Source organism: Anguilla anguilla, chromosome 15 (genome assembly GCF_013347855.1).
Source record: "Anguilla anguilla isolate fAngAng1 chromosome 15, fAngAng1.pri, whole genome shotgun sequence".
NCBI classification, from domain to species: Eukaryota; Metazoa; Chordata; class Actinopteri; order Anguilliformes; family Anguillidae; genus Anguilla; species Anguilla anguilla.
The window spans coordinates 11,430,912-11,450,813 of NC_049215.1; the positions used below are offsets into that span (position 1 = coordinate 11,430,912).

Genomic DNA, 19,902 nt, shown 5'->3' on the forward strand with positions numbered 1-19,902 from the left:
GCATCACTGCCGAACGCAGAACATGGACATGGCGGAACGCTGTCCAGTAAAGCAGGAAGTGAAAAGGCTGATTTGAGCCGCACGGCTCAGAGCGCTATGCATTAGACTGGCGTGAAATTGCCTCTGCATGCGGTGCAGGGATGAGAGAGGAAGAGCGAGAGGAGAGAGAGAAACATCAGAGCATGAGGTAGAACAGTGCACACACAATACTAAAGCTAATGTTCCCTCTCTGTCCTTACAGCAGCAGTAAAGATGAGGTGCCTGGCAAAGGGCCTTTTGTAGCAGCTGAGCCCAGAGAGAAGATAAAAATACCCCACAGTGAGAGCGGGAGGGGGGGCATCACTCACACCAACACACACACAAAAACACACACACACACACAAAAACACACCTATATGCACACATGCACTCACACACGCATACACATACACGCATACACACACACACATACACATGTACACACACACACATGCATGCACACACACACATACACACCTACAAGCACACACATGCACGCATGCACACACGTATATGCACACAAACGCGCGCACACACGCACACACACACACACGCACATGTACACGCACAAACACGCACACTCAAATTGAAAAGAGATGCCCTCCCTACCAGTCTGCAGAATGTAAAGCTGAAGTGATCAGAAAAATAGCTCAGCGATTCTGTGCCACTGACAAAGGCACAGACAGTATTTATAGCCTGCTCTAGCAGAGACATTATTATTGCCAAGCCCGTCTTCAGCTTGTTCTTCTTCACACACTTCTCCCTATAAATAGAACAGCAAGGAGAAATGAGGAGAACAAGCTGTGAGCCAACCTGACCCAGCACTGAGGTGACAATCCAAAAAACATCTACCCAACCTGCCCCTACACAAGAACCCAAACACCTATTCAACCTGACCATACAAAAGAACCCAAACACCTACCCAACCTGCCCCTACACAAGAACCCAAACACCTACCCAACCTGCCTCTACAAAAGAACCCAAACACCTATCCAACCTGCCTCTACATAAAAGCCAAACACCTACCCAACCTGACCTTACAAAAGAACCCAAACACCTATCCAACCTGCCCCTACAAAAGAACTCAATCACCTACCCAACCTGACCCTACAAAAGAACCAAAACACCTATCCAACCTGCCCCTACAAAAGAACCCAAACACCTACCCAACCTGACCCAACAAAAGAACCCAAACACCTAGCCAACCTGACCTACAGAAAATCCCAAAAACAAGTGAATCTGAAGTGAGCGAACAGTAAATATGGAGCTTGCGTGTCTAAGGAAGTGATGCTTAGTGAACAGCTGCAACAGGCCCTTTTCGAGATCACGATGAAGCGCATATCCAGACTTTCCATTTACTTATTTATCCAGGCGAACCTGTTTCCCGTTTCATTATTTTGTGCTCAATGTCGCTTCGCCTGGCTGGAAGATCTGAAAGAAGAAGAAAATAAAAAAGCATGCTGGCCACAGTCTCCCAAGAGAAAGGTGAAGGGAACAGATACGCATTGCAAAAAAAAAACAAAAGGTTTCTGAAACCAATACTATAGCACCTGCAACTGCCAAAAAAAATAAAAAATAAAAAATGGTCGGCAGGACCAGGCTCTCTGAACGTTTAAGTGCTAAATCAAATCACGTTGTCACGATGCTCGTAGCGACCTCTCTCTCTCCAAAACAAAGCACGACTCCGCGCCTCCCAGCTTGCCCCTAAAATAACGCCCGTGTTTTCGATCGCCCAAACGATTCACTGTGAGCGCCGCGCCCGGGCAGCGAGGTCTTTCCATTTTCTTCTCCGCCAGGAGAACGGAAGCCGAGTGTCCGTCACCGCAAAGCCGCCGGTTCTCCCGGCTGCAAAGTTCCAGGACCCATTTGGCACGCTACGGTGCGACCCGAAAAACAGCCGCATCGTACACTTTTCACAGACAGGCAACACCGGTCAGGCAAACGGTACGGTTCACTTCCTGGAGATTTTTAAAAATATTATTTCCGCTTTAGCGCACTGGCTCGGACAGTTTTTGTGCACGGCGAAAGATATTTATATACTGTAACTAGAGAAGACATCAGTCGACCACGATCTATTACCTGACTACCTGTAGGCCTTGCGGTGGCCATTCGGGGGTTTGTGGTCTAAAGCTAGAAAATACTTTTTAAATAACTTCACAGCAGCTTTTACAAAGCCAGTATGCCTCTCGAGGCTGCACGTATGTGCATTAACTGATTATTCTTCAAAAATGCAATACCACAATACTGTTTAATATTATTTTGCTACTATTTCCCATGGCAACCGGCAACCGCAGCGCTCAAAGAAAGAAAAAGCAGCGCAATATAAAAACTGATATTTATGTTCATAATTGCGCATAAAGGCTGTAAAATTAATGCGGTCATATGCGCAGTCTATGGAAACATAACATCACTGTTCAAGCTGCTTCTGAGGTACTTGAAGACTTTAGACTACAAATCCCAGAATGCACCTATACCAGCCACAGCAAAGCCGGTAGGCTGTCAGAAACGTGTCTAAATATCTAAAGTGTCCTTCATCGCACACAAAAACCGTCCGGGCCAATCAATATTAATAGCTTCAATATAAAAGCCCCACAAAGTGAGCTTTTCGGCGCTAACACTGCGCTCGTTAAACGCACAGCTCCAGGTAGAACCTGCATGTAATTGTTTTCACACAGAGAGACATTTCACTGCCGTACGTGTGTTATGTGTCAGCTTTCATTTCCGTAAGGGGCCAGAGAGAACGTATTCGCTCGTACATCAGCGGGCTGTCGGCCGGGACCTCACCGACACCCTCTCCACCCCACTCCGGACCCGACGCAGGGGTCAAAGGTTAAAGGTCAAAGCCCTGGTAGACGATAGCCGGCCCCTGTTCTGTTGGCCGACCCGACTCACCACAGACAGCCTGCCGGGAGTCCGCAGAGCACGGCGGCCATTATTTAAAGATGGAGGGCGGGAAACAGCTAGCGCACGCTGACACGCGGGATGGCGCTCGAAAATGGAACCGGTTCTCTGGGCCAAGCCTGGCCTGGGGAACGAGGGGGGGGGGGTGCACTGGCTTTTTAAAGAGACAGTGGAGCGGACTCTCGCACACATGCACACCCACACACAGACCACAGCAGCCAGATCATATCACAGCCCAGTCAGTCAGTCAGTCAGACAGACGGACAAACAGACAGGCCTACATGCATGCATGTATGTACGAACGTGTGCATGCGTGTGTGCATGTGTGCAGAAAACACGGGGCTGTCTCCTCAGGGTCTGGAGGAGCTATTTTCGGAGCGGGCCGGCGCAGAGACCCAGACAGCCGGCGTGACTAACACACGAGCGCGCGGGATCAAAGATTCACACGAACCCCCGCACACTAACCCCCTCCGCCCAAAACAAAACAAGAAAAGAGAGACCGAAGGAAAGAACCAGAGAAAGAGAAAGAGAAAGAGACAGAGCGAAAGAAAAGGGATCCGGCGCGTCTTCAGAAACGCTCGAGCAGCCGGGACGCGTTCGGCGATCTATTTTTGGAATCCTCCCCGGAGCAGACGGCCCTGACGGCTGCACCGTAATGGCATTTTAATTAGCCCGGAGAGCCAGAGGACGCTCCGCGCATCGCTAAGCAGCCCCGCACCGGCAGAGAAAACTAATAAGGACAAACACCGGAGAGGAGAGGAGAGAGAGAGAGGGTGAGAGAGACGGGAGAGGAGTAAGAGAGAGGGAGGGAGAGAGAGAGACGGGAGAGGAGGGAGAGAGAGGAAGAGAGGAGAGAGAGAGAGGGAGGGAGCGAGAGAGAGGAGGAGGAGAGAAGAGCAGAGGAGAGAGAGGAAAGAAAACATGAGGAGAGAAAAGACAGAATCTCTCTCAGGTTCCAGGAGCAGAGGTCTACATCAGACCGGGCCCCTCAAATCATTCATGAGCATATGAAAAAACGCAGGAAGGAATAAACGGAGGACAGAAAGACGGCTGGGTGCCAGCCGCACGCCCCCCCGCTCCGGCAGGCGGAGGGACGGGAGCGGGCGCGGAGAGTGAAGGAGCACCGCCAAACTGCCACTTCCAGCGCATATGTCTCCGTTTCCCTCGGCAACGCACCCAGGAGGCCCCTGGGTGTGATTTATAGGAAGAGCGGATCAGCTCAGTGCGAGCGGCCTGCTGCCCGACTAACTGCAGCACAAACACCGACACATCTCACAGCAGCCGGCTAGCAGCTCACCGACGCTCTGCCCTGTCTGTGAGCTCTGCAGCACGTTAGCAGCACGCGAGCAACTCACCGACGCTCTGCCCTGTCTGTGAGCTCTGCAGCACGTTAGCAGCACGCGAGCAACTCACCGACGCTCTGCCCTGTCTGTGAGCTCTGCAGCACGTTAGCAGCACGCGAGCAACTCACCGACGCTCTGCTCTGTCTGTGAGCTCTGCAGCACACTAGCAGCACGTTATCAACTGATCGACACTCTGTTCTGCCTGTGAGCTCAGCAGCATGCTAGCAGCTCACCGATGCACTGCAGCACGTTAGCAGCTCAGCAGCACGTTAGCAGCTCAGCAGCACGTTAGCAGCACGCTAGCTGCTCACTGATGCTCTGCTCTGTCTGTGAGCTCTGCAGCACGTTAGCTGCATGCTAGCAGCTCATCAATGCTATGCCCTGTCTGAGCTCTGCAGTACATTAGCAGCCCACTGTGCTACAGCAATACCACTGCACTACACAATCATATATATACATAAATATATATAGATTGGGTGAGAGTTAAGAGAGTGAATGAGAGAGTACAGCCATTCACTTAGACAGCAGGCTGTACGGTACTCTGCTACTTAATCACAATAAAATGCGCGGGCAGCTTTTCTGAGTTAAGGAAATCCTTTGAGTTATACTGAGGTGAAAGTACATTTCCAAGCAAACCCCCCGCTGTTCGGGTTGTCAAAAGGTGACAACTTCACCACAAGTCTACAGTTTAAGTGTCCCATAAATTTACTAAAATCTGTAATATAAAAGGACTGCTAAAATACTTTAAAATATTTTTGTGGGCTTTCCTATAGTACTCCAGAATATCTTAACCTACCACAAATCACAGAATGCACTGCTCCTTCTGCCCTTCTCCCAGGGGATTTCACAGCCTTTAGAAATGATCCTTAAACAATGGAAGTAAAAATCTAGTCCATGCACTTAGTTGTCTGTCCAAGTCACAGATACATATCTAAGCCTAATTCTTCTCTTTGTAGTTTAAGCGGCTTGGAATTTACATTTATACCCATTCCAGAAGTGGACTATACTTGTAATGACAGACAGGATGGGTTTTGACCAGCCTGCAAGTGCATTCTGGGGATTGGAGGCTAAAGATAATGAAGTAAACAAACTACACCATTCCGCTCAATCGATATTTCATTCACAAATTAATAACGTCAATGGTCAGTCACTTGTAGACACTTTGAAAGCTCAGGTGGTAGAAACTGGCTTGATAGTAACTCAGATAGCTACAGGTTAGCATTGGGGTCATCACAGTCCACACTGGAGCATAACTGGCCTATTCCCCACATGTAGGACAGGTTTAACATGACCAGCAGAGTGCCCCATGTATAGGACAGGTTTAACATGACTGCTTGCAGTCCTATAAATGTGAACAAAGACTCGACAGATGAACAGATGAGGGAAGGATAGAGAAGAGAAGGCAGAATAAGGGGACGTGTGGTGCTAAAACATTACTGTCTGTCTTTCCTGACAGCGGTGGCACAGGGTTGCATGTTCCGCTTGGAGCTCTTTTGGAACTTGCCGGAAACTTATCCGCTATCGTTCAGTTTGTTGTTTTTTTTCCCCCTTACAGCAGCAGTTTAGGTTGTTCCCACCTTTTAGGGAGTCCCAGACTCACACAGCGACTGTTCCCTTGAATTCTGATGGGCCAAGAATCCACAGCGGTGCACGAACAGAAGCACTGCAATCACGACCATTCCAGACCCTGGGCCTTCATAAAGCCTCATACCTTAAATGAGCTCCACAAGCGTCTCCCCAGACGTGCAGCCTCGCCAGATTCAGGATGGGCATCGCTAATAAACCAATGGACAGTTGGTATGCCTGAGGAATCACAAGTTTGTGTAGGCCGGCCCTCCAACTGCAGGCTGTGCCTGAAGACCGGAACGTTCTCTGGTGGTTCCTTGGTAAATGCTGCACAGACTCGTCACAGCTGTTGGGCTGTCAAGCTCCCTCACCAATGTTTTGCCCAAAAAGCCGGTTGGTTCAAATTTGGGAGGTGAAGCGTCAAGGATCAAAGACAAGAGCTGAATTACCTCCGCCAGACTTTATGTATGGAGCTCACACCGAATGTAAGTTAAAGTATCCGTGTGAAATGTGCTCTATCAGAGACCGCTTCTCAGTGAAATGCAGGCTTCTGTTCTCAGAAGGCTAAAAATAGCCGCAGCCGAACCGCTCAATGGAGGCGAAGCAAAGCCCCGAAGAACGAGTTTGCTTTGAAGCGCGCGGTCTTATCAGCTCCTGGTCCACCGAGATACCGCACCTCCACTGTCCCCCTCCCCCTCCGCTTCCACAATCTACATACCCATATCTCTCTGCTACTCCCTCCCACTCCCCCCACCCTCCCACCCCCCCCCCAACTTCCTTGAGAAATGGACCTGAGAACCTGCCTGGATTCAATCAGCATCTCTCGAACTTTGCTTTGAGCGGCGAACGTAAGCGAAGTGATTGATCCGCCAAATGATTTCACCAAACCGAGCTCGGAGGAGATGAAAAGTAACTGCAGCATTTAGACAACTGGAATCTGATTGAAGGTCAAAGTTAAGGCCGCAGGTTGGCAGGACCCACGCTCGAGCCGCACGGGATTGTGGGAGCTTGGCGGGCTCCCGCCCCGAGGGGAGGGGCACCGGTTCGGCCGCGAGCGAACTCTGCGAGATTCGCGAAGAGATTTGCGATAGCGGGCGACCCGCCGTGCGTTCCACTCTGAAGCAGGACGGCCGATCGCACCTGCCGCCCCAAACCGGTCCGGCTCCTCACAGCCTGCGTTAATAAACGCGCGCTAAGCGGATCTCTCGTCCGCGGCCGTAAGCGAACGCGCGCGGCGTCCACGGGACACCGTGGCTCGGAGAACCGTTTAAAAACAAGCTGGCGTTAGCGTGACCTCACACAGCGAGGGGGGGGGGGAAGCACAAATTAAGGTCAGTATTTGGGAAGCAGCTTACATGAGACAGTGGGCTAAAAATAGCGGACAGAGGCTGCTTAGCGACAGCGCGGGTGGGTTCGAGGTCACCTTGGTGGGCTCTGGGAGGAGGTCGTCTTTTCGCACGAGCCGAGCCAGAACGCCCCACGCCTCCCCGGCTCCTCGCCGAGGCATCGGGACATAAGGACAGAGCGCCATTTCCGCTCACAGTCAGAGAAACACATTAGCGCCGGGCGGGACCGCGGTCCAGCCAAACCCGAACCGCCAGACGCTGCCCGACGGTATCGAGCGTCCACTCGCGCGCGGCGGGATTTTAAAAAGGGATCAACGCGTTCCGCAATGAGAACAAACCCTCGAGGACCGGCGGGCGGAGCGTAACGTTCAGTTTTGGGCTCGGCAGGTGCGGCGACCTGGAGGTTTGGTGGAGCGTTAGCGAGCGCGGCGCCTAAAACTCGAGGCTCAAACAGACGTGCTCTCTGGATGGCCGCCCTCGCCACGGACGTGCCACACTGAGCCTGGCACTGGTGCCCGGTCTGCCGTTTGGCAGGAAGCAAGGGGGGGGCCACCTGCTAGCAGCCCCCGCGCCTGGCGACTCCAACTGAGCGCACACCCGGCACACAAGAGACCCCTCCCCCCCGCCCCATCCCACCGCCACCACCCCCCAACCCTAAAGCCACACCTAACCCTAACACCTCCAAAACTCCAGCCCCACCCCTTACAACACCTCCCTCCAACACCTGCTAATACAGAGGGTTCAACTGCATCTTACACCGGCTCAGTGTGTACAACACACACACACACACACACACGCTCTCTCAGACAGTGTGTAAAACACACAGTCAGACCGTATCGCAGACACCTGAGCACCTGCAGTCTCACATTTTGTCCAATTTAGAGACTGTTCACCCTCTGCCCCTCGCACGCAAACAAACAACCTGGAAATAGCTCCAGGAACAAACTGGAGAGCGCGGCAACGCCACTCAGCTCCCGAACGCTCCGGGACTAAAGCACCCACTCTCAGCGCTCGCCAAGGGGAGCGCGACCAATCAGCGGCCGGGGGCGGGGTGAAGGGCCAGGCTCCATTCTTCTGAAGCCATTTCAGCACCACTGTACTAAGGCCTCTCGCTTGTGTTCACACCACATTAGCAAACTACTCGACAGGCACTTAAGAGATACTGAGCTGAGGCGAGACCCCCCCCCCCCCCCCCCCCCAGTGTAGAGCCACATGCTCCTTCACACTCCCCCCCCCCCCCCCCAGGCCAGCGCAAGTCACGCTGATAAGCCATGTCGTCTGGAGGCACAGAAGGGATACGGGAAGCAGCAGGGGATCGCCACAGAAGGGCGAATAAGAGGAGGCTTGGGACAAGGAGGCAAGGGCACGCTGGCGGGGGGGGGGCACCAAACAGAGAGGGGGCGGCCCCCAAAAAAACCATCACGACAGGGGCCTTCTTTCTCCAGGACCGGGCGGCCGTTTCAGCACAGTGATGTGTCTGTAATTTCCCAACATCGCCGACGAGGCCCCGTTCGCTATGTCACCCATCAAATCTGCGCTCTTACTGCGGAAAAAAGGCCCGGGCGGGGATTCGGTGAACACAGGACACAGGCGGAGAGTCACTGCTTGAGGATGTGTATGAGAGAGAGAGAGAGAGAGAGAGAGGGAGAGGGAGAGGGAGGGGGGAGGGTTATTATTCCCGGTGGTCTGCGTTGTTATTTTTATATATTTTCACATTTATCATTATTATTACTACTATTTGAATATTATCATTATTTGACATCATTCACGTGTATGCTTTGGCAATAATTACGTCTGTATTTCATGCCAATAAAGCAAGTTGAATTAGAATTAGAATCTGAGAGGGATAGAGAGAGAGAGGGAGACTGAAAGAGAGGGAGGGGGAGAGGGAGAGAAGGAGAGAGAGAGGGAAATGGTATGCTAATAGAGGTTTCAGGAGAGGGCCATTCCCAGCATGGCAGAACGTTATGGCCCTTTCCTCTCTCTCTCTGAGAGACGGCCCTCTTGGGCGGGCGTCGCCGCTGTGTGACAGACGCGCTCAGACGCCGCGGCTCAGTCAGACTCCGCTGTCCTCCCGCGCCGTTACCGCCATCCCGCTAACTACCGCCGCGGCTAATCCCAGGCGCCGGTACCTGAGAGAGAGGTCGGCCGGCGGAGGCGGCGAGGACGGGTCGCCCGCCCGCCCGCGAGAGGCGCGCTCGGGGGCGGAGCTTCGGACGCGCGGGCGGCGGGTGAGCCCCAGCGAGCGGCGGGACGAGAGACGCGGCGGCGGCGGCGGCGGTTCACCGCGCGACAGGTCAGGTGCGCATCCTGCGCATGCTGTGACAGAAAGGAGCCTCCGGCCCACGGCTCTAATGCACCGCTGTGTGTGCGTGTGAGTGTGTGTGTATGTGTGTGTGTGAGAATGTGGGTGTGTGTGTGGGTGTGTGGGTGTGTGCGTGTGTGTGTGTGTGTGTGTGCGCATGTGTGTGCGTGTGTGTGAGTGTATGTGTGTGAGTGCGTGTGTGTGAGTGCGTGTGTGTGCAAGCGTGCGTGTGAGTGAGAGAGAGTGTGTGTGTGTATGTCTGTGTGTGTGTGTGCACGTGAGGGTGTGTCTGTGTGTGTGTGTGTGTCTCTAATGTTCTGCGGTGTAGAGGAATGTGCTGAGTGTGTCAGAATGGACGGCCCCTACAGAGGGCAGAGAGAGAGAGAGAGAGAGAGAGAGAGAGACAGAAGGGACTATTGTGGTACCAACGGATTACATAACTGCTAGTTATCTGTTTTACTTACCTGAACATCTGTTACTGTTTTTTGGTATAGGATAAGATCATTAATAATTAATCACCTATGAATATGCCAAACTGCATGCTTTGCATACAGCACAACAACACAGGCTGGCTGACCAATGAAACACCACTGCACTGAGAGAGAGGGGCAAGAGGGGGCAAGGCGGCACCTCCCAGCATGCACTGCTCCTCTGCCGAGGCCAGCCACACATAGAGGGCAGTAGATGGCAGTAACAGAGGGTACTGCAGAGACATTTCGCCTGGTTCTGTCTCGGACCCCCCAAAGCAGTCTTGTGCCGAAAGTGCGCCCCCCCCCCCCCCCATCTCAGTGTCACACCAGCACGAGAGACCGCCCTCACAAAGTCTCACAGTACATTCATCACAAGCAGGCGGCGCCGTAACTGTTTCAGCCAACCGCGAGCGCCCTGGGGGTCACGTGACACAAAACATACATGGAAAGTTAGCCTCATAATGGCACGCAAGTGCTTTAGCACTGCTACCGCTAACACTACAGCCAGCACTCTGAATGACAGCGCACTGAGGTCTGACAGATAGACTTTAGCACTGCTACCGCTAACACTACAGCCAGCACTCTGAATGACAGCGCACTGAGGTCTGACAGAAAGACTACAGCACTGCTACCGCTAACACTACAGCCAGCACTCTGAATGACAGCGCACTGAGGTCTGACAGAAAGACTTTAGCACTGCTACCGCTAACACTACAGCCAGCACTCTGAATGACAGCGCACTGAGGTCTGACAGAAAGACTTTAGCACTGCTACCGCTAACACTACAGCCAGCACTCTGAATGACAGCGCACTGAGGTCTGACAGAAAGACTTTAGCACTGCTACCGCTAACACTACAGCCGGCACTCTCAATGACAGCGCACTGAGGTCTGACAGAAAGACTTTAGCACTGCTACCGCTAACACTACAGCCAGCACTCTGAATGACAGCGCACTGAGGTCTGACAGAAAGACTTTAGCACTGCTACTGCTAACACTACAGCCAGCACTCTGAATGACAGCGCACTGAGGTCTGACAGAACAACGTTAGCGCCAATAGCGCTAACACTACAGCCAGCACTCTGAATGACAGCGCACTGAGGTCTGACAGAAAAACATTAGCACTGCTACCGCTAACACTACAGCCAGCACTCTCAATGACAGCGCACTGAGGTCTGACAGAAAGACTACAGCAGGCACCGTGAACTGAAACACAGGGCAGTCTGACAGCAACACATCAGAGGTGGACGGCAAGGGAACGACTTTCCGTCACAAAAAAACACAAAAACCGCCACGGAGGGAAAGGCTCCTGCGGGAGGAGTCTGGGCTGACAGTCCGCTGCCAATACATCTCCTTAAAGAGCAGCTCCATTAGGGGAGGAGGGGAGGAGTGGGATGTGATGGAACGGGAACTCTGACACCTCCTCAGTGCGTTTGGGTGATACCAGCTGGACCTGCTAATGCGATAGGCTATGGCTCGGAGGAGGGATACACGTTCATTCTGAAGGGGTGATAAAGAATCAGTTTGGAGGAGGGATACGTGTTCATTCTGAAGGAGTGATAATTGATCAGTTTGGAGGAGGGATACGTGCTCATTCTGAAGGAGTGATCATTGATCAGATTGGAGGAGGGATACACGTTCATTTTGAAGGGGTAATAATTAATCAGTTTGGAGGAGGGATACATGTTAATTCTGAAGGGGTGATAAGTACTCAGTTTGGAGGAGGGATACGTGCTCATTCTGAAGGGGTGATACGTACTCAGTTTGGAGGAGGGATACATGTTCATTCTGAAGGGGTGATAAGTCAACAGGTTGGAGGAGGGATACATGTTCATTCTGAAGGGGTGATAAGTACTCAGTTTGGAGGAGGGATACGTGCTCATTCTGAAGGGGTGATAAGTACTCAGTTTGGAGGAGGGATACGTGCTCATTCTGAAGAAGTGATAATTGATCAGTTTGGAGGAGGGATACGTGCTCATTCTGAAGGGGTGATAAGTCAACAGGTTGGAGGAGGGATACGTGCTCATTCTGAAGGAGTGATCATTGATCAGATTGGAGGAGGGATACGTGCTCATTCTGAAGGAGTGATCATTGATCAGTTTGGAGGAGGGATACGTGCTCATTCTGAAGGAGTGATCATTGATCAGTTTGGAGGAGGGATACGTGCTCATTCTGAAGGAGTGATCATTGATCAGTTTGGAGGAGGGATACGTGCTCATTCTGAAGGAGTGATCATTGATCAGTTTGGAGGAGGGATACGTGCTCATTCTGAAGGAGTGATAAGATGTGCGTTTGTAACGGTGATGCGTGTTGGCGGACGCAGCTCAGAGAACACGGTCTGTGTTCTCCTCACGTGTATTTACAGCGATAGCGATGCTTTTTTTGTCAGCTCCTCAGTTAAATTACCCTAAAGTGATTCATTTACGGTCTTCCGCAGCGCAAGCCGCGGCCTTGCCTTGACATTTCCCATAATCCCCTGATCCCAGCTGAGACGCAGAGCGGCGAGGCAGCGGCGTGTGGGCGGCGCGAGCGGACGGAGACGGCCCGGAGAGCGGACCCGGGCGCTTCGCTTGTGTGCCGAGGTGCGCGTTTCCGCGGCAGCGGCCCAGCTTTCGGCCCACCTGAACCGCGCACCTCGGCAACCGTCTGCCAATCACAGCCCACCTGAACCGCGCACCTCGGCAACCGTCTGCCAATCACAGCCCACCTGAACCGCGCACCTCGGCAACCGTCTGCCAATCACAGCCCACCTGAACCACGCACCTCGGCAACCGTCTGCCAATCACAGCCCACCTGAACCACGCACCTCGGCAACCGTCTGCCAATCACAGCACAGTGGGCACACAAACCGACAAACCCCCTATTTCCAGCGGGAGGGAAAGAGAGAGAGAGAGAGGGAGGGGGAGAGGGGGAGAGAGAGAGAGAGAGAGAGCCGAGCTTGAGACAGTAGCATTAGCTTGTTAGCTTGTCAGCAGATAGTGGTGGAGATGTACCTTTTTAGCCCCAGTGTGCTACCTTCACATTATAATCAGCCTGTCAGTGTTGACATACTGATGTGAGATAAGTCTTCTAGGCGTGTTTTCATTTGCATTCAGTTTATCGATTTTTCAGTTACGTTCAGGCATTTAGCGGACACTCTTATCCAGAGCGACTCACGCAGACTCTTACTGGTCAGACAGTTCTGAGGAAAATTCCAGCTTGCCCATAACTGGGAGATCGAAGACTGACAAATTCATAGCAAACTTAGCAACGAACAGTGAGCACAAGCACAAACAGAAAGCGGAACAGAAACCATACGAAAAACCTTGTCAGGCGAAAACACCCTTTTATTAACCACTATTTACTTATATAAAATATAATTATTATGACTCATCATTATGGTCACAATAAGAAACAAGCCTTTATCTAACACGGTTTGATCAGCTAAATTCAGTGTACTTTAAAGGAAGATGTTTTCCCTTCTTTTACAGCAAAGCGACGTTGCTTGAAAAAGGTTCGCTTTTCCTCGTTTAAAAAAATAAAATCCCACAAAAGAAGAACAATTATAAGCACAAAAATAACGATCGCAAAAATAAACAAGCAGCACGTTTCACAGCTGCTCTTTGTGAGAAAAGTGGTAAATTCTTGTAGAGGATTCCGTGCTCTTAAAAAGTCCTCGAGGTGCCATTGTTTGATGTCAGGTCGAACACACCCCACTCCCCCCTCCCCCACCCCCCCTCTCCATTTCAAGTTTCCAATGGTGCCTGCAGCCACGCACTCTTTGAAACTTTGAAGCAATTTGTCAATTTCAAACCGAAAGTTATTTCTTCACAGCTCTGGAACGCATTTTTCAATCAACATGACAAGCCGAACACAGGAAAGGCCTCCCGGTCACGCTATCAGGTATTTATAATATTGTAATTATGACGAGCAGCTCAAATTGATCAGCTTCTAAGACGGGTGCAATTCCCTTCGTGGAGGGCCAGGCCAGTGGGAATGCAGGTTCTGGTTCCAAAAAATCATTCTGGTTTTAAATAGCTTCTGTACTCTGGTAATATTTTACTCTGTTTCAGTCCACAGGAAAAGGTTCTGACCGTGGATACAAGTGTAGACTTTGGCAAGCTTTAGCGAGCGACGTCAACAAAGATTTCACCCCAAAAAACAACTGAGCTAATTAACATAATTAAGAGCAGACGTTAGTGTGAAACCATGAAAGACACCAGACTTACCAGACAGTGCCGATCTAAGATCTAAAAGCAACTTCCTGCAGACAGGACCACAGTCGTCAAAGTTAGAAACTTTATTAACAATCGTAAAAGGCAATAGTTATGTTTGACGGTATTGGCTCTGTTCTGGAAGCCCACCCCCCCCCCCGCCCATTCACACAAGCATGCATGGACAACGCAGCAGGAGGACACAGCCAAATGAGCAGAGGCCCTTTGAACAGACTGCACTGAAAGGCGATTGGACAGTGACAGGCGAGCTACTCAGGCTGAGCCATCAGCTGGTCCACCCGGAGCTGGGCTTGACTCTTGTGGCCTGTGAGAACTAACGTGATGCTCAAATTTTGGTTAATCGCAACTCCAAATATGATGAAACTAGTTACAAAAATAGCTGAAATGTGTAACTTCTGGTCACTGCTTTATTTTTGTCATTTGTGTACATTGTTTGTAGTTCAAGCTCAGTTTAAAAAATCTGTTACCTTTATATTACATTACAGGCATTTAGCAGATGCTCTTCTCCACAGCAACTTACACAGCTTTTACACAGCTTTTACACTGCATCCATTTGTACAGCTGGATATATACCGAAGCAATGCAGGTTAAGCACCTTGCTCAAGGGTACAACAGCAGTGTCCTACCTGGGAATCGAACCTGTGCCCTTTAGGTCACAAGACCAGCTCCTTACCCATTATACTACGCTGCCGCCCCTTTAAAAATCAGGACAGAACTGCAGGTAGGAGAACTGCTCTGAGAGGAGCTGGCGGCGAAACAAGTCATTCACAGATCCGACTCACGGCTGTGGGAAGACACGCCTCCAGCTGTGACAAACAGGATGGATGAGTCACCGTGTGCTCTCACCCAATTCCCCTTAATGAGTACTCACACCCCCCTCCCCGTTTCCTCACAAAGCGTACCCCCCCCCCCCACCCCCCCACTCCAAATCCACAATGACCAAATCACCGGGCCCCCGCAAACGCGTTCGCGCCGCGTGTTCGACCGCAGATCGTCGAGGAATTCAAAGGCTCTTTTTTCTCCTCCGGCTGAAAATTACAGCCGTTTTTCCGAACGAGGTCGTCGCGTCCCAAATTGAAATTCAGCCACGCGTAAAATACCTCGACCGATCGATGCTGAGAATGCCAAGTCAATCACCTGCGTCAACGTAACGCACGGCGAGCACAGGCTGAATCGCGGCTCCGCTGCTCGTCTCCCTGTAATTGCTACACGGTTTAATTTCGCTGTACCTGGGAAATGGAAACGCCGGTCAAGAACCGCGTGGCACGTTCTACGGTCGGTCTTACCGGCTACACCTCAGGACAATCGCTGGTGGCTAGCAGACTATCGCTGGTGGCTAGCAGACTATCGCTGGTGGCTAGCCGACAATCGCTGGTGGCTAGCAGGCAATCGCTGATGGCTAGCAGACTATCGCTGGTGGCTAGCCGACAATCGCTGGTGGCTAGCAGACAATCGCTGGTGGCTAACAGACTATCGCTGGTGGCTAGCAGACTATCGCTGGTGGCTAGCTGCCTGCTTCTGGAACCCGGGACGGCAAACGGCGCTAGTCAGTGGGAGCGGCAGTTCCACCGGTGCCCGGTGCGGGTACTGGAGGCATCCGATGGCAGGCCAAAGCCCATTTATTGGCATCCGACCCGCAGACTCCCCTCCTCTTAATCCTGCTCTCTCTGGCTGAGATAAGCCAGAGTCTTGCTGGTGCTCCACGGTCTCATCATCGCTCCAAAGAGCTTTTAGGCCCTCGGCTGGGTGACCGGCTCCCCCTCTGATCTTACAGGCATTGCAGAGAGACCCGACCCTCCATCTGCTCCCTAATCAAACCGCTCATTAAGAGCCGTGGAGCGCTTACCGGCGTCCTCCGGGCGATCAGCGCCCGAGGAGCCAACCGGACGGCCGCGTCCTCGCAGGCGCTAAACGGCCCGACCTCGCGGCCCCGCCCCCGTGTGAGCTCGCCGCACCTGCCGGCCCTCCGGTGGACATCAGAGGAACTTTCGCACCGGGGCGCGGACGAAACGTCTGGGTTTAACCGCCATTAACGGTCCCGCGTACTCCTCGATTAACCTGTGTTTTAAGGCACGGGTCCAGCGGGCGACCGGCCGGGTTCGAGACGGAAGAGTCCGGAAGCCTCTCTGGAGCGGCCGCGCAGCCAGCCGCGGTGCGAAGGCGCGTCGCTACGCACGCGACGGCGCCGGGCGAGGGCGAGCAGGCGGCGGCTCGGCGTCTGGGGGCCGCAAACCGTCTTTAACGCGCACGGGCGGCCCGACCGCGCGCTCAGTCTGGGACCCGGCCGCCCCCGGGGTTCTTCGCGAGTGAGTAGTTCGCGCCCCGGACCGTCTAAGAATAGCCGCCGCGGTCAGCCGAGCGGGAGGAGGGAAATGTGGCGGAAGGGATGCGCCAGAACAGGTCGTTCTAGCGTGAAGCCCCGCCCCCCTCACCCACAACCCCTATCTGACAGGGGGCGGGGCCTAGGGAGGGCACAGCTCGTGGCACATTGGGTTCCTAAGGCGCTGGGCGGGGGGGGGGGGGGGGGCATGTGCCGTACCCTGCCGTGTTCAGTAAGACAGACGTACCCTGCTGTGTTCAGTACCTCCGGGCTGCTGTGGAGCTTCCTGCAGTAAAACTTCAAAGGAGTTCATTACAGAAGCGGCGAATCCCAGCGCTCTCCCCGTTTCCATTTTTAACACCGTACTCCCCGTACGCCCCCCCGCAGAGAGGCCCCCCCCAAAGCGCCACGGTTAAAAATACCCCCCCCATCCCATTTCTGCGCGCACCGGTGCACTCTGGGAAATCAGGCAGGGAGCCCGCGAAAGATTGCAGGTTCGCTCGAACGCGGGGTGTGAAACCTTCGTGACGCAGCCGTCGGCTTAAAGAAGACAGAACACAGCAGCCCATCACCTGCTGGGAACTGCCCGCTGAGAAGCTGTAATCTAGTGCAGGGAAAACCTGAAGGGAGGGTCCCTCCACACAAACTCCGCCTTAAGCTCAATACTCAATTCTGATTGGGCTAAAGCAAACGTATGTAAATCAAGCAGCACTCCTTTTCACTTCAATACCATCATTCCACATAAATGCTCAAAAACGAATCGGCTGCATAAACGAGAAGGGGAGTCAAGAAGGGGCGTATATCAAAAGATGGTTCGTACCTATACACCCATTCAGTTTATTTACTGTTTTTAATAAAATATATATGAATATATAGGTAAATTTCAGATTTGCATAAGTGACTGAACACCAGAAGAAGGAAAACCACTGATGCTTTCATAAGAAAAGTTCAATGCAAAAGAGAGAACGGCACAGAAAGCCAAAGGCGAGGAGGGCCTGTGTTTGTTACTGAAGGGAGGGAATGGGCCCCGGTGCATTATTAATGAAGACGAATCTCTCCGTTCGCTCTCAGCTCAGGCCTACCTGGAATCGCGCGCGGGGGGGGGGGGGGGGGAGCGGGGGGATCCTCCGGCCGGCCGAGCGGGTAGGGCCGCGGCGTCGAGCCGTCCGCTAAATGAATAGCTGTTTTAAAACACGGCGGCGGGGGGGCGGGGGGTGGGGGGCCGTGTACTCGGAGCTCGGAGCTCTGCCGGGGGGGGGGGACTTGGAAGCATATTCACCCAGTTTCCTGGGAGGGAAAAAAAAGCTTTCAAAACCATCCAAGTTGAAGCGTGTCACAATAAGCTGGCACATTCAAGTAATTAGCCAAGAATTCCTTACATGTGGGTCTCTCTGACGTCAACAATGTACCTTCCAGATTTCCCTCTTTTATGTACTTTTTTTTTTTGCGTAACTGTCATGCAGTCATGCAAAACATTTTGGCAGTCTTCTGGCCGTGGTATTAACAACAGGGGCAGGGGGAGGGGGAGGGGGAGGGGCCGGTTAGGTTAGGTCAGCACACTGACCTAAATTTGCCACCAATTATTAAGCGCATTTTACGCGTTCTGGTCCATTTAGCCAACAGGAGAAGCCCTGTTACGTGGCGGTAAGTGAGCGTGTAAGTAAGCGTGTCGGTGTTTCGGAGTTGGAGAAACGCCATGGCGGTCCGTGCCCCTTCTCTGTGACGTGTGTAGGCACGTCCTGACAGCAAGACAAGAAAACAAGCAGTGATTCCTCAATCTCTAAGGCCAGAATCTAGAGCCTACACACAGAAACAGCCTGAATCCCAAAGGCCAGAATCTAGAGCATCTCACACAGAAACAGCCTGAATCCCTAAGGTCAGAATCTAGAGCCTACACACAGAAACAGCCTGAATCCCTACGGCCAGAATCTAGAGCCTTTATACAGAAACAGCGTGAATCCCTACGGCCAGAATCTAGAGCCTTTATACAGAAACAGCCTGAATCCCTACGGCCAGAATCTAGAGCCTACACACAGAAACAGCCTGAATCCCTACGGCCAGAATCTAGAGCCTACACACAGAAACAGCCTGAATCCCTAAGGTCAGAATGTAGAGCCTACACACAGAAACAGCCTGAATCCCTACGGCCAGAATCTAGAGCCTTTATACAGAAACAGCGTGAATCCCTACGGCCAGAATCTAGAGCCTTTATACAGAAACAGCCTGAATCCCTACGGCCAGAATCTAGAGCCTACACACAGAAACAGCCTGAATCCCTACGGCCAGAATCTAGAGCCTACACACAGAAACAGCCTGAATCCCTAAGGTCAGAATCTAGAGCCTACACACAGAAACAGCCTGAATCCCTAAGGTCAGAATCTAGAGCCTACACACAGAAACAGCCTGAATCCCTACGGCCAGAATCTAGAGCCTTTATACAGAAACAGCCTGAATCCCTAAGGCCAGAATCTAGAGCCTACACACAGAACCAGCCTGAATCCCTACTGCCAGAATCTAGAGCATTTCATACAGAAACAGGCTGAATCTCTAGGGCCAGAATCTAGAGCCTTACAGAAACTTCTGGAGCCTTTATACAGAAACACAGGCCTCAGAAGAGAGCATTCGTGTGCGGTCCACGAGCTCTGTGATGTCTTCATTTCCACGCTCTTCCTTTAAGAAAGCAAAACGAGTACAAGCGCTGTACTGAAGTGAATTCACACAGCCAGTGAAGGAGTCCCCCATTCATCTCAGACCTCTGAGAACTCTCAGCTCATAGAAGAGTAAAATACAAGCGCCACCACAGACTCCTAATTAATCTCAGGGGTTTGGGCTTCTCTTTATAACGCTGCTCTTTTTAAAAATATCTGTTTCTAATGTTGAAAGGTTTGTTTTACAATTATTATTATTATTATTATTATTATTATTGTTATCACAAGTATTAGCAGTAGTAACAGCAGTAGTAATAAAGCAGCAGAAGCATAAAAGCCTTATAAAAGTAACAGTAGCAGTAGTTTAAGTGGACTGTATAATTACCCCTTTTATAGGATGCAAAGTTGAACATTTAAATGTTTATAAACTTAGAATAAGACTAAGGAATATCCCACAGTCATATCTATAATTCATATAGCTTTTTCTCAGATTCCCCACAGAACCTTCTGGAAGAGAGGAAAACTAGATGAATGAGGAATCAGCTGTACTTACTGTTCACCTGGGAAAGCAGACATCAAACAGGGGAGAGGTGAAGAGAAATAAAGAAAAGAGGTTATGTCTCCTGGTTTGGGGGGTGTGGGTGTGCGTATGTGTGTGAGTGAGTGTGTGTCTGTGTGCGTGAGGGTGTGAGTTTGCATGTGGGTGCCACTGCGTGTGTGCGTGTGTGTGGGTGCGCGCGAGTGTGTGTGCGTGCGTGAGCGTGCACATGTGG

The 19,902-nt window shown here is 51.9% G+C and overlaps 1 protein-coding gene across 1 annotated transcript in view; it reads right to left on the minus strand.

Annotated features, from left to right (window-relative positions):
- The window catches only part of hdac4 (histone deacetylase 4), a 185,140-nt gene that overhangs the window by 113,317 nt on the left and 51,921 nt on the right, over window positions 1-19,902 (minus strand). The window lies entirely within an intron of this gene.